Genomic DNA, 15,402 nt, shown 5'->3' on the forward strand with positions numbered 1-15,402 from the left:
CAGGTGATCAAGGCAAAAATGTAAAAAGGACAGAAGAGGGAAAATGTCAAGAATGAATGTTGGGCCTACTATTTCATTTTTTTCCACACGTTTCCTAATGTTGCTTTTTTTTTTTTTTCTTTTTTTCTCTCACAGCCTAAACAATTTTGTGTTATTTTTTATTGCATCAGTCAAAGATGTTTGACATTTAATAGATACTTTTTCCATAATTATGCATATACTGCCTTGTAGTTTGGAAGCTCTCAGTGAATACCGAACCTAGAAAGACAGGTGATGCTTACTTAAACATCTCTACAGCGCATTACTAGAGGGAGCAGAGATATGAATAATGTTAATTCCTAAAGATGTAAATAGGAAAAAATAGTCATAAGCATTTCTAGTAAACCTTCAATATAAATTGCCCTTAAGAGACTGCAAGCTCTTGTAGAATGTATGTATTCAGTCTGATGGTAGATCAGCCATTAACACAGTCTTTGCTTTTAGACAGTTGAAAGAAAAGTGTCTGGCATAAAGAAGTCTCTTTACTTGGTTTTCACAGATGTCATAAAGTCTTCAATTCAGAGAGTAGAAATTTTCCAGACACTAAAAGAGTTGTTTCCCTTTAATCCTTGTCTTTGTCTGACTGGATCTTCTTACAAAGTCACAGAAGTTCAAGGTGACAGTGATCTATGTGACAGATTTGAAATGTGTGGTGGTGTTAAACAAGGATGTGTTCTGGCAGTAACTATCTTCAGTATAGAATTTCCTTTGCTTTTAAATCATGCTTTCTCTCTGCTCTGTTCCTGAGCAGATATGTTACCACACAAAAGTCAGATGCAAAATCAAATGCCTACTGATGGATGAACTCCTTTCACACTGACAAGATCATATTTTGTACAGATAGAGGGAATGAATGACAAATGTCTTTTGATGCCTTTCTACTAGGTTGCAATGGGTTTGAAATAATTGTCTATCCAAGGGAGAAAAAACAAAACAACAAGAAAAAGATGTGATTATATGCAATTAGCTTATCTGAAAATTGATATACAACAATAGCTCTACGTATGTTTTACATGCAGTCAGGTTTGGGAATCTTATGGCTAGATATGGAGATAAATTTTCTCATTAAAAAGATAGTCATAAAAATCCAGTCAAGGAGGGAACAGTCTGTGAGAAAACAGGTAATGAAGGGTGAATACCAAGATGCATACCAGGAAATTAACATTGTGCTGTAGTGTAGTAGGACAAAAGATCCTTCTCATAAGAATGAGCAAAAACTGATCAACTTCTCCATGGAAAAGGTAGTCTTTCCTGCATCTAGCTTGTCCATCAGAAGACCAGAGTAGTGTTTAAAGGATGTGAGCAATCAAAGCAATACAGTCTGTTAAGAATTTTTATTTAAAGATTTATCCTTTAACTTGTTTACTTGCTTCTTTTTGAAGTTGCTTGTTTGTGCAAGTTCAAAGTATTAAAATTTTCTAAGAGTTTCTTGACTGCCTTTGCTGTGTCAATGTTGATTAATACATATATTTTATAGCTCAGTGGACTACTTCTAAAAGTATCTTTGTGATTTAGAAACTATCAATTTTGTTTTAAAATAAAAAATGCAATAACATGTATACGTTTTAATTTACTGGCAAAATATCATGCACACTTCGTTCTTCACTCACATAGTGCCATCTTAGTCCTTCATGAAGAAAAATATTATTCCTCATTTTATCATACAGTTTTTGGCCTTTAAACAATTGCTTACATGGGAAAAAAAAAAAACAAAAACAAAAAACAAAAAAAAAAACCCACTAATTTCTGCTGTACTCTAAGAACATTATGTGGCTGAAACTTAGTTTAGACTAAGTTTCTATTATCTAGAGAAGAAAAACTGAAAAAAAAGTCCTTATAGTGAAAGATTAGTTCTATTTTCAATATACTGAGCATATTAATATGAATGGTTAAAAGAAAAACAAGAAATCTTTGAGTATTTTTAAAATAAAATAATAATAGTAATAGAGGTGTTTTCTAACCTCATCAGTCTAGGCCTTTAGCTACAGCCACAAAGGCTGCAATTTGTGGAAGAAATATAAATTAAAACTGGCACCCAATTGACTACATATTATATTTTGCATTGCTGCCAGTTGGTGCTATCTTTGACCTGGTGTTCAGGTACACTTTCAGTTTCTTAGCTCCATGTTGCCTCCTTCTGAATTTTGTGCAGTAAAAAAATAGAGCAATTTCATCTGGAGAAACTGTCCAAAATGCTTTTAATTTCTTGGAACTGATTTCATAGCATCTGAAGTAGAAATGGCAGTTTTCTCAGTGTGCTTACTAAGTAACCCAACATTGATTTAAGATGGACCTGGTCAAAGTAGATCAATTCAGGGCGTAGTGACCCCATATTGAAAAAGGTACTATAAATTCTGGCTTAAAAAAAATCCAGTGAAGCAGAACATAGATGTTGATTTATGTATTAGATTCTTCTTTCTTGTTTCTTTGCTGGATGGATAATGTCACCTGAATCCAATCATTCCTAAATATTTCCTTGGGGCTGTGATATTTTAATGGGAAAAAAAAACAGTTGCATCTTACACTTCACAAAATGGTTTTCAAGAAAACAGTTCCACTAGTTTACCACTTTCTAACATTCACCAGTCCTCTAACACCAAAATGCTACAGCAATGAAGTCTCCGAGGAATACTGAAAAGCTGACATTTGTAAATGAGATTTTTGCAGGTGCTACTCTGCTAATCTGCCTGATACTCCAGTTTTATTTTGCAGTAACACAATAATACATTTTAAATAGGGGAAGTGAAATTACTGCTGCAGTGTATGGCCTCAAAAGAGCTTGATACAGTACCTGAGTGCATTGGTGCGGCTACAATATTTTGAGCCAACTGGCATACTGAATCCTCTAGCTGCCTGACAGATGTCTATGGTATGAACCATCTCTACAAGCAGCAAGTATTCTCTAATGTAAAACCACTTTACTTCCACACAGGAGACCAAAACACCAAGTTCAGTGAATTTGATGTTCATTCAGCTAACAAGCTTAAACTGCCCTATGGAAATCATGTTGATGTATTGCCAAAATCAAGCTGCTGCACTCATAGGTGAACAGCACTGTAATATTTAAGTACAGGTAAATTGAAGCATCCCTAATGTTTCCACATTGTTAATGTATTATATATAGACATTACATTTATAATACTTAAATATTTAAGCTATAGTATAGCTTAGAATAGTATAGCATAACTATGCGTATCTTTCTTTTGAATGTTGTTTTCCACCTCTGTCAATAGCCCCATCACTTCAACCTGCTCCCCCAGAGAATGACAGACTTTAAGCAAGTCCAGCTGGTTGTAGGAGAAAGATTTTTGGCTTGGAGTTTAGTGGGCAAAAAGGCTATATGAATCAAATATCATAATTTTGCCAGGAGGAAAGGGGTGTGGTAATGGTTTTCCTGTAATTTTAGGGAAGCCAATATGTTCTAGCAGTACCATGTGACATCCCTTCATAAATTACGCTGTGCTCTTTCTACATATCGGCAGAGATCTTATTTATTCTGATTGTATAATAAATTATTCCTTTACATTTTTTTTTTTGTCTTTATTGTTTGTATTTGCAGCTCCCCCCAAAGGCATTACCCATTATTTTTAATATACAATTTCGTGTGAAGATCTTTATGTTCTTGGGTCCCCCCAAGAACTAGCAAAGTCCTCCTGCCAGTAGCAAAGTAAGTTCTGTCAACTGTAGTAGTAAGAGAAGGTTATTTTTGTTGCTGATCATCCTAGGCTGTCTAATGCAGCAATGTTACACATACTCCTCTTGTTTCAAGTTACATACTCTGCATGAAGATGATAAGAAGTCTTTAGATTTTCTCTGAATTATTGCAGATTTTCCTTCTACTTCAGGGCATTTCTTGAACTTTATTTTGTAGCCACTTTGAGCCACCTGAGTTCTTCAACTGAGTTGTAATATGAAGGAGAATCTGGCCTGGAATTCATAAGTGTTCTGAGTCATCCAAAGATAAAACATTTCACGGACTTATACTTAGTGTCTTGATAACTCTCCCACCAACTATTTCATAATTTTCAGTGGAGAGACTGGGAATAACTCTTGTACTGTGTTATATGTAATGTAGTTGTTGCATTTACAGCTTGCTACTTCATTTCTTTCCTTACATCTGTGTTATTTATTCTTGGAGCATTTGTTTTGCTTTTCTTCTAGTGTTACATCTATAACAGAATTAATATTTGTGTTCTCCATGAATTAGTGTTCTCTGTTGTGACCAGATATCTTTTATTTTTAAGAATGCTTACTTTGGATGCTTTCTGGTTTTCTCTGGACTTTTGTCTATAAATTATTGTTTTCTCACTAGTTAGTGTTAAAATATATATGTGTAAATTAGTGTTCTCTTCACTAAGTTATTATAGCTGGATCCCAAACAAGAAAACTTTTCACTTTAAACTGTGCATGAGAAGAACTGTTATTTCTTATTTTCAAAAAGGACTTCTGCTGACTGTAGTATTTTAGTAACTGTCATCATTTTATTCACGTTGAAAATGTTAGATGCTTGCTCCTTAAATTAATAGTGTAATGTCACCCATGCATGGTATTAGACTAATATGTATCAAATGATACGGGATGATGAAACCTGACATAACCTAATGAGGAGTGATGTGTGCTTCAGAAGTATACTGCAGGGTTCTATTTTTTTTTATTTAACTATTTCTTGAAAACATCCAAAAATAGACAAGTAGTTACAGGACATGGAACAATGCCAACAAATCCTAGGAAATCACAGCAAGTAACCAAAATGGTTTCAATACTGATTTTTTCCATGTTCTGGGATGAACTACAAGACACATAAAATCATATTTGCACAAACTCTAATCATGAGATGAGTTGCTGATGTGTGCTGTTATTACTATGGAATTCAGTCAAGTTTACTTTAATGTTTCGACCTGATGGTCTTGCAGGTCTTCTCCAACCTTGATGATTCTGTGAATCTTTGATTCTATATGCAATTCAGTGCAATAAATTGCTGTCTCTTAAACAGTCCTTAAAGGGTTCTTAAATACAAACTATTGTTTTGTTACAATCTTGTTGTGAAGCATTTGGACTCCCCCAAGAATAATTCTCTGCCTCTACTGTATAATCAGTTTTGCACAGTTTCTTTTGATCAGTTGGCTCTTTTGTGTACTGAGATACCTTTTATTTGTTCACATAGTAACTCTTCTGCATCTGAAAGTTTTGGATAATAGCATATAAGCATTTCTTTGGAAGGGCCCTTTTCATTTGTAACCAATGATTTACAACATGTCTGTAACCCACCATACAAGGTGTCATCTCTAAAACTGAAATTGCAGCAGGAAAAATGTTAAAGGGTGATAATGAAGAGTAACAGTTCCTATTCCCCTTACCCAGCTAGTTCTATAAGTTAGTTCTTGGAGTTTTATAGGGGAAATTTAACTTCCCAATGAAGTGATGATTAAGGCTTCTGTAACCTGCTTAAATCATAACTGTAGTTTGGAGATTGGTGACAGCTCACATTTCTTATAGTTTCATTTTTGGATAGTTCTTACCAAAATTTACTTTAATTCAATTTATATTTTAATATGAGAAAAAATGTCATGCAAATCCAAAAATTCCATTACATGACTAAATCTTCCAGTTTGCACCAACAGGAAATAAACATAACTGAGATATTTTAATATATTACAGATTTTTAAAGTGGAAATCAATAATGAATGTTCAAGATATTAAAAAACATTCATGGTCATAGTGTCAGCTGTGAATATTTCTGTGTTTAAATCTGTAGGTTTCTTTTGTTTGTTTAAGTCTTATACTAACTCAGTCTGTGAAATTTTGCTATATAGGTGCTCTTTTGCAGATTTAGGTAGACTCTTAAAATGTACTGTTATACCAGTCTTCTTCCTACCACAGTGCTCACAAACCTCTTTACAACATTTCTGATTTTTTTTTTAATAGCAATCTGGATGTCATACATGATGCAAGGCACACCCTTCCCTGGAGACCAGTGCTGTGTCTGGAATAGGTCTGTATACTGTATGAATAGTTCTTTCCAGTGTGGCACATTGATTCAATTCAGTTCATTTAATTTGACGGAGTTCTTTTTTTTATTGTTTTATGTTTTATGTTTTTTTGTTGTTGTTGTTGTTTTTGTTTGTTTGTTTGTTTTTAGTTTTATATTTGTATTTATATCATTTTTATTGTTTTCAATTGTTTTATGCTATTGTATCATTTGTTCTCCAAAATTAATGAGAAACGAAAAGAATGAAAAGTGTCACAGGGGCAAGACTGGTGGAACTCCATGCTGGGATTCTGACCTGTTAGAGGAGGTACCTCAGGAGGTAGTGTAAAAAACTTCACCTTCTTAATGGTGCTTTTTAACTCCTCTAAGATACCTTATTCTCCAGAGATATAGACTCATTTTAATCCAAGGTTTAGACAGAATTCATTTCAAACATGAAATCATTTATAGTATTTATCTTTGTAACTGGTATAAATGTGAAATGTTATAGAGCCTGTTGTGCTGTGTTTTTTCAAACACCAAAACAATAAAGAGGACATACAGTATAGTCATGGGGCAGATCAGTTCCAGATGACATAAGGCAATGTAGCAAAAATGATTCTAATCAGTAAGTTTTCTACGCAATCAGTGGAAACATTTGTTTCCCCTGTATCTTCATTGATTTTCAAATGAATACCGGAAAGTACCTTGTCACAATTTTAAGTACTTCACCATCACGTGCTTTGAATTTCCTTTGGGCAGGGGAAGTGGAGGGGAAGGAAGTTGGGAAATAATCTACCCCCCTTCCCCCCAAAGAAAGAAAGAAAGAAAGAAAGAAAGAAAGAAAGAAAAAAGCTAAGAAAGAAAGAAAAAAGCTAAGGACTTCCATTCAGATAATAAGCATAGAAAGAACAGATTGATTAGTGTGTTTGCCAGAACCTAAGTTTTGAAATATTGTCTTGAAATATTAAGAGGCCAATTATTGCACCAATTTACATACTTTTTTATAGACTCTAATAGTTTGAACCGTAAAATATCTGTGCTGATCGAAATGTAATAACAAAATTCGGTGCCATAAAAATACTCAACTTTCTGATACACAACTTAACAATTTAATATGTTAGAATTAATACGAGAACACCAGCTTTCCAAACTGACAAATTTAAATGAATAGTCCCCAAAACAGCGGGGGACCCCAAATTTTACTCCATTGGTTAGAAAATTAAGCTACATAGCTTTATAGATAACAGTACATCTTTATTTGGGGTTTCAGTCAGGTTATCTTTGTTAGAAAATTTGATGCTCAAACTCAATAGTTACATACTTCTTTTTTTTTTTTTTAATAAAAGTTATCAGGAAGATGAGTTAGGAATTAACAATTTCACTTATCCCAAGTAGTTTAGACCTGCATCTACATCATTAGCCTCAAAACATCATGTTATTATAATGTAGGATCTGAAACTTGCCTGTGAATTATAGAATTAAAAAGCAGCTTGGGCTACCTACGGTTTCAGAATCAAAAGTTGGAGCCCACTACCTCTTTTATTAATTGACACTGCCTGTTTCAAGTGGCTACAAGACACCCAACATTCATTATTTCTCCCCTCTGGAAATTAAAGCATAAACAAACACAAGTTGCTTTGCTGCTAAACATTTTTTTTTCTACTTCTGCCATAATGATTCATAGGCAAAACATCCAGTCTCACTTCATTAGCCAACCAGAATGTAATTACTTTACATCAGTTGTCTAACAACAAACAAACCAACCTCATATGTCTAGCAATAAAAAGCAGCACTATGCTTCAAGAAACAAACGTGAGTTGGCATCAAAAGACTCAATAACCCAAAAAGAGTCCTCACAGTAATAATAGCACTGAAACAATCTCAACGTTGTACATCACAAAACACAAAAGCTGTCTCTGTTCTTGAGAGTTGCTAGAGGAAGTGAGATGCAACAGATGGAAAAAGATAGACTGATGGAACAAGGAACAATTTGACAACACCAGTCAATCTGACAGTTGGTAGTCTCAGATCACCATGAGCCTAACAACTGTTGTCAAGCTTTGTGTAGGCTTTTCAGTAAAGGACAATTTTAAAAACACATTTTGAAGGAGGAAGATAAGTTTGCTTTGCATTTATATATGGAAACATAGTAGCTTGCAGGGGAAAGACAACAACTTAGAAATATAGGCGATAGGTCAACATCACAAACATCCACATCAATCTAAGTATCACATGCAAGTTTACACAGCCATGCATCTTATTTTAGGTTAGTCAAGTGAAATTCACAATCCATATCTTAGAAAAGTCTATATGAATGCAAGCTCTCTTCTCTCTCACTCCTCAAGAGAAAAGGCAAATTCCTTTATTGGCATATTTAAAAAATCAAAGTAGAAAAAAGAAAATGTCAAATTTTGCATTGCTCTTTCATTATGGGAAAAAGTACATTATTTCAAGAACAAAAGTCCATAGCTGTGAATTTTACAGGAGATAATGTGAGAATAAAGCGTCCATGCACCATGCTCAGCCTGGTGAAAAAGAATTAGCAACTTAGATTATGTGTGCTCATTGTTTCTGTGGGAAGTTAAGATTTTACAGGGAGTTGTTGGATGGCTCAGGTGCTTGGGCTTTTGAATGAGGACGGAGAAGTATTTCCTCTTCAGATAAACCTGGACATCAAAGTTGACTGAGTCATGCTGTTAATTTCCTAGCTCAGGGAACCAAGAAGAAAGTAACTGAAGCCTGTGCTCTATAAACATACCTAAGTGTTAGTCTGGGAGAGTTCTGTCCACCCTGCTGCATGTTCACTATAAAGTTTTAACTCTGAAGTGGCACAATCTCTTTGTTGCAGTGCAGCAGCATCACTTACTGCCACAATTTCTCAGTTTTGTTTTAAAGGGAAATGGTGCTTTATGAAAATGGCAACGGAAACGAAAAATTACTCTGCCATTGATCTTCTATATTTGTACAAGACCAGAGGAGGAACAAAGCACAGCATTCACTCTTGACATTCACTTCTCTAAAGTCTTTCAAAAATGAATGTTCACATCCCAGGGTAAACCATCACCTGTAAAGTAAGACAAGGAGATAGGCTCTATGCCTGTCTTGTCATGGTCTGCGTGCCTTACTGTAGCATACTGTTGTACCTCTGGAGCAGGAGATGAGATTCAGGATGTCATTTGGCAGTGCAGCTCAGGTAGGGCTCACATTGAAATAGAAGGGTCTAGTAGGTAGGGAATTTGTATATACCGATTTTTAAGTCTGCAGTTTGAAGACCAACCTAGTCTGTAGATGTTAAATTGTGTAGTACTAACATTTCACTTTCCCAAACCTGAAACATCTACACTTGCTTTGGAAATGTTCAGGCTGTGGTGCTTTTGTGAACAACTGCACGTATTTTATTGTTGCAAATTTAAGTATTTAGCTTCATACTCATCATTGCACATACACATGCATATATAGAGAGATTGGAAATTATATTTACCATATCAGATGTAATTCTCTACCTCCATAGTCCTCATGTTTTATGAAGAAGGAAGGAAAAAATAAGAAAAGAGAAATATGAGGCCCTTCTTACAGTGTACAATAAACAATGGACTATACTAGAATTTCTTTAATCATTTTGCTTTCTCCACGATTTACAAAACAGTGTTGAAGCTAATATATTTCATACTTAGCTAGTTTTGTATGGATTATTTTTAGACAGCTACTTACTATGTTTTTGCAATCAGTTATCTTGCGATTACTAATGTATTATTATTTTGTAAGACAACTGTTTTAATTTTGGACATCAGATGGGACTTTTAACACAGATCCTCAGCTCCTACGTCTTGCAGCCACTTCAATCTAAATGTAAAAAAGCATCTTGGAAAGTTCGGTATGTATTCATAGGTTTCCTTTCCTCCATAGATAATAATCTGCAGGTGAAAGAGAAATGTGATTTTGTCAGGGCAACTAGACACACTGTGTTTGTAAGTTACAGTGCCTTGGGAGGGAGTGTTCATTATCGGATTCATATACTTGGTGTGGCGGTGAGCTTCACGCTTGCACTAACTAGTGTTTAGAAGAGAGAGAGGTGGTCATTCCTTGTCCTTACATCAACATGCCTCTGGGGCACACTGAGGGCAGCTTTAGCTGGCCTTCTTTTCCCCTATCATCAGTACATCAGTCCTGAAACTCATACAAAAGCAGAGGGTTTGCCCCAGGTCTTGCAAATGTAGCTTGGCTCAAATCATACCTGTCTTCATCTCAGCCCTCAGCCTGTGCCTCAGGGCCATCTACCCACTGACTGCGCCAGAAGGAACGAGAGAATTCAGATAAGCTGTCCTTGCTTCCTGCATGGCAGAATATTCTCTTTCATTCTCTTTCCCAGTTAATTCAGCTTTGGTGTGTAACTAGTTTCACACCAAAGCATCTTGGGGAGTCCTGGATTTGTATCAGGTTATTGACTTTTGGTGAGAAATAACTCCCCTAAAATATCTTCTTGATGTATTCTTATGTATTCTTTTTCAATGTTTTGTCAAACTGCTTTGCTCTGAATAAGACACGTATAAAAGGGAGGTAATGGCATACAGTTCTGGGTTAGTCTGTTAGGGAAATATTAAATGCTGGGAAGCCATGTAAGTTTGTCTGTTCCTTGCAGTTGTAATATGAGAAACTGCAGAAAAGCAACCAACACTAAATGAAATAAAGTTCTTTAAAATCTTTCTGTTTATAGTAAGCCACAAAGTAGCTTTTGCACTTTTTAGTAAGTGCAAAGTAGATTTTGCACTTAAATGTCTCTTAAATGACTGTTAATTGCCTTATTTTTGAATTAATTATCTTTCAAAAATTGTGTAATATTTCATAATCAGTGAATATTACATACTAAAATAGAAGTAACGTTCAGATAGATAAGGTATGTAATTATACTATCATAGACAGAGGCCCAGAGATGTCTGAGTTTTAGTCTCTACTCTGTTATTGGCTTTGCTCTGTACACTTCTTCATTTACCAAATGTTTACACAGAACAGTCATAAAATCAATACATTTTACTGAGTACATTGTTAGTATGAAATAACTTATTTGATTAAACAACAAGGTTTCATTCCATTATGTTTTCTATCCTTGCTATTAAAAAGGATTTAAAATATATATACTTAAATATCTATATATATATGCTTGTTCATTCAAAATTATTTTGCTTAAGTTGTTGTTATTCTTGATGCTTGTATGCTGTACAAGAGCAGGTTTTTGGGGTGAACTCAGTGTCTGAAATTCTGCGTTTTAGTTATTAGACAGTATAATTTACTGTAAAGATGGCAAGATTTTTGATTCTCTTCCCTCACTTACTAAATACAGCTCTTGTTGTCTCTTATCTATGGAAAATATTCATAATTATTATAGGATCGATATTGGTCTTTTTTTTTTTTTTCAAATCTTTGCTTATAATTTATTATTCTTCCATATAATTCTGTGTTGTATCTTTAAACACGTTTGAATGGACACAAGCTGTACAATAACAGACAGACAGACAATCTTAATAAGATTTCAGAAAATATTTGCGGATATTCTGAGTTATATTAACCCCCTCCTAGATACTGAATGTCCAGAGCAAAGTATTTTTCTAAGTGTTTTGCTGTTTCAGTTACAGGTGTATTTGAAGTTCTGAGCTAAGTAGCACATGCAGCTTCTCTCAGATATCTCAGATATATGTTTTGAGAACATTCTGTATCCATTTGCTATTAGACATATAACTGGTCACTCTCTTTGAAAGAGCTGTTCATTTGAACTACTATAATCATGAAGTAATAAAAATCTCTTATTAAGATAAATATAAATGCTGAAACAACATATAATACCTTAGCTCCATTTCACTTCTGTCCCTTCATTAGACCTACCAGTTGTCCCTTCATTAGACCTATGCATATTTTTTTATAACCTTTCATGGAAATTAAAAGAAATATAAATTGCTAACATACTGCATTTGAGCAAAATGCAGGGGTTTTTTTGTATTATTGGGGATTTTACATTAGTTCTGAATTGTAGGAAACAGTATCTACTAAGTTAATTGCTAGGAAACTGCAAATGTTCCCTTGGGAATTTAAGCCATACACTCATGGTTAGATATTTATCCTTCAATATTCCAATTATGGATTTTTGCTACTTTTAAAAGGTGCAATACAATACTTTTTTTTTTTTTTTTTTTTTTTTTTAAGTTTTGCTTTATTAAATCACTTATTTATATTCAGATAATTCTGGAGATTTCCCTCAACCAGGAATTATCTGATAAGTGAGTACATTGGGATTTTAAAAACAAATATAATTTTGACTCATTGATGTGAGTCTAAGTATCATCACAATTTGCAGACAATGTTGCAGATTATTTCAAAACTATGCTCAATACAGACCATGGGGCATGGGTTTGACAGAAGTATTTTGAAGTCATTTCTAACCACAGGGATCATGCATAATGCTATTTTTACAGAAGATTGCTTTAGGTTGCCATCTTGTGGAGGAAAAAAAAAAAAAAAAAAAAAAAAAAAAAAAAAAAAAAAAAAACGCTGTTGACAGTAATAGCCTGTTCTTTAAGCAAGGTTAAAAGAGATTTGTATCTTCTGAAAATATTATTCAGACAAAAGGATATAATCCCAAGATGAAGATTCAAATTCAGATTTCTATGACTAATTACATAAATATCTCTGTATTGTCATAAGTTCTCTAAATCAGTTTACTTTTACAATTTATCTACTATAAACTAAGCGCTCTCTCTGTCGTGACCTTTTTCTAGTCTCTCATAGTTTCTGGCATAAATATTAAAAGCTTTTAAAAAACAAATGGAATTCCATACTCAGGTTTGTCTTGCATACTTTTACCTTTTGGCGTATATTCACAGATGTCTAAAGTTTTAAAAAAATCAAGTCTTAGATATTCCAAAGAGTAGGGACAAAACCCTGTTCTTAGATATACATAGTATCTTGCTGCTGTCAGTAAATATTAGTTGTTTTATAAATTAATTTAGTTCCACTGAAATTTTTGATTTGCCAATTGCTTTAACAATAACTTTTGAGAGTAGTAGAATCCAGTCCCATATATTTGTCAGTCATTCATCCAGTTTTGCTACACAAAATTATAAAATGTGTAAGAATAGCAAGATTTCCTCTGTAAAATGAAATGGCTGTTCCACCGTAACCAAGTAGGCAGTAGGCATTGCTTCCGCAACAAATCATAAAATCTTGGAAGTATTTGTACAATATTGATTTTTTTTTCCTTTAAAACAGTATGCTGAAGGGACAGGGATTTTGTGTGTGTAAGTAATATAACCTTAAACATCAACAAATCTCTTCTTCCAGTAGATTTTATATATATATATATGAATAAGCTAGACAAGGGACTGTTCACCTGGGACTTCACTGTTGTGGCTTATCTTACTAGAGAGATGCTCAGATGACTCGGTAATGGCATAGGTGTCAGCCTTTAAGATAAGTAGCTATGTTGCTATGTTAGGTATGTTAGGTCTGTCCCATGTGGAGGAAAAAGCTGGCTAGAAAAAGACTCAGACTTGGCTTTCATGGTCCTTGTAAAATAACATACTGCTGCCCGGTCATTTCCAAAAATGAACACATTGCTGTTCAGAAAGAGTTTTATTGAGCCTGAAGGGGAAGTGAAACATGATTTTCCACCTGGCAGGGGAAACTCCTAGAGTAAATATATGAGGAGGAAGACAGAATTTTAGTTACAAGGGTCTGTGCTTTCATCCTTATCCCATGCTGCAAACTCTCATGCTGAATGCCCATCTAGGTAAGCTCTTCTAGACATGGACATCATAGCTTCTAGGGCATACACTTTGTGAAAGTCCTGTGTTCTTTATTATGAATTTAAACTGAAGCTACAAATGCCGTGAAAGAATAAGGAAGCCATAGCAGGAAAGAATGGTAATGTCCTTTAAGAAGCAAGGCCAGTTGGAGGAGGCTTCATCTCACTCCTTTCTGGGAGACCACAACAAATTCTTTGCGGTTGGATCCTGACAGGTCTAGAGAAGGGCATCATTAAGACAGATGGGGACAGAATCAGGGAGCAGCTGTTGTTCACAGTCTGCTATCCCCAAAACACTGTCAGGTTTATGAATGGAAATCCATGCGGTAGCTAATGCTTCTGAGGCATGTAGCTTTAAGCTTTTCTTGAGGGAAAAAAATAAATAAATAAATAAAATAAAATAAAATAAAATAAAATAAAATAAAATAAAATAAAATAAAATAAAATAAAATAAAATAAAATAAAATAATAGATGCAATAGGATGAAGAGCCTTTTGGTGAAGAAAGAGATTTTAAACAGTTCTGTTGCCTACAGAAAGACCAGATGTATAGCACTGTGGGGTTGAAAGTATCAGAAGTTTCTAACTTTCCTGTTGTGGTTGGTTTAGAGATATTCAACTTGGAAGACAGAGAAAACAGTGTTCCCACTCACTTGGATGTCACAGAGCTTAAAGCAATCTACGCTGGTGGTACACCAGTTCCATTAGTATTGTCTTCACAGTTCATCATTTGCATGTTTTCATGATTGGTGCGACAAACTATACTACTTGCCTTGTAGCTTAGGAAGTATCCAGCTACTGAAAGCATATAAGAACTTATTCATAATTCCTTCTGTCAATATAGAAACCCTAGAAATTAACAAAAGTTCCCAGCAACTCATTTAAGCTGTCCTCACTACCAAGAAGAAAATTTCCTGTTTATTTCTCTACATGTTTATCATGAAGCAGGTGTTCAAATCTGGGCAGTTTCTTCCCTCTTTTCTTCATGTTCTTTTTATTACATAGAAAGACCTTCCAAATACCTGTGTCCACTTTTTAGTATTAGGAAAACCTATCCTTACCATATGGCAAAATGAAGACAGAGATTTTCTGTTGCAGTCTGAGATGAGTGTCTTAGGCCTAAGAAAGACTTTACCTTACTTGTCTGCAGTAAGTACTAGCAATTACCTACTTACTGCTAGCAAGTACTAGTAAGTACTAGCTAGAAAACAAGAGATGTAAGGCTAATGATTTGCACCCAGTCCAGCAGGTGAACCTGAAATGAAAGCTGGAGCACTTGAATATTGTACAATGACAGCTATGTGTGGAAATCCCAAGAGCTATAATGTACAATGTTGAGATCTTTGCACATGCATCTGAAAAGAGGGTATTTTCTCTGCTACTCTCTAGAAAACAGGTCATTTCTCTCACAGAGAGAAACAACAGCAATAACAAAATGGTTAAAATGAACTAGAGGAGGAAAAAATACCTAGCACACAGATGCACATAACCTAAAACAGTGTTGAGTTCTCTCGTGTTGTGGAATTAGTTCAAAGCAGTGAGGAGGATGATCAGTCTCCTGTGAAATGTACTACAGGATCTTTATGACTTCAGTAAGCCAG

The sequence above is a fragment of the Aythya fuligula genome, chromosome Z (genome assembly GCF_009819795.1).
Source record: "Aythya fuligula isolate bAytFul2 chromosome Z, bAytFul2.pri, whole genome shotgun sequence".
In the NCBI taxonomy this organism is placed as follows: Eukaryota; Metazoa; Chordata; class Aves; order Anseriformes; family Anatidae; genus Aythya; species Aythya fuligula.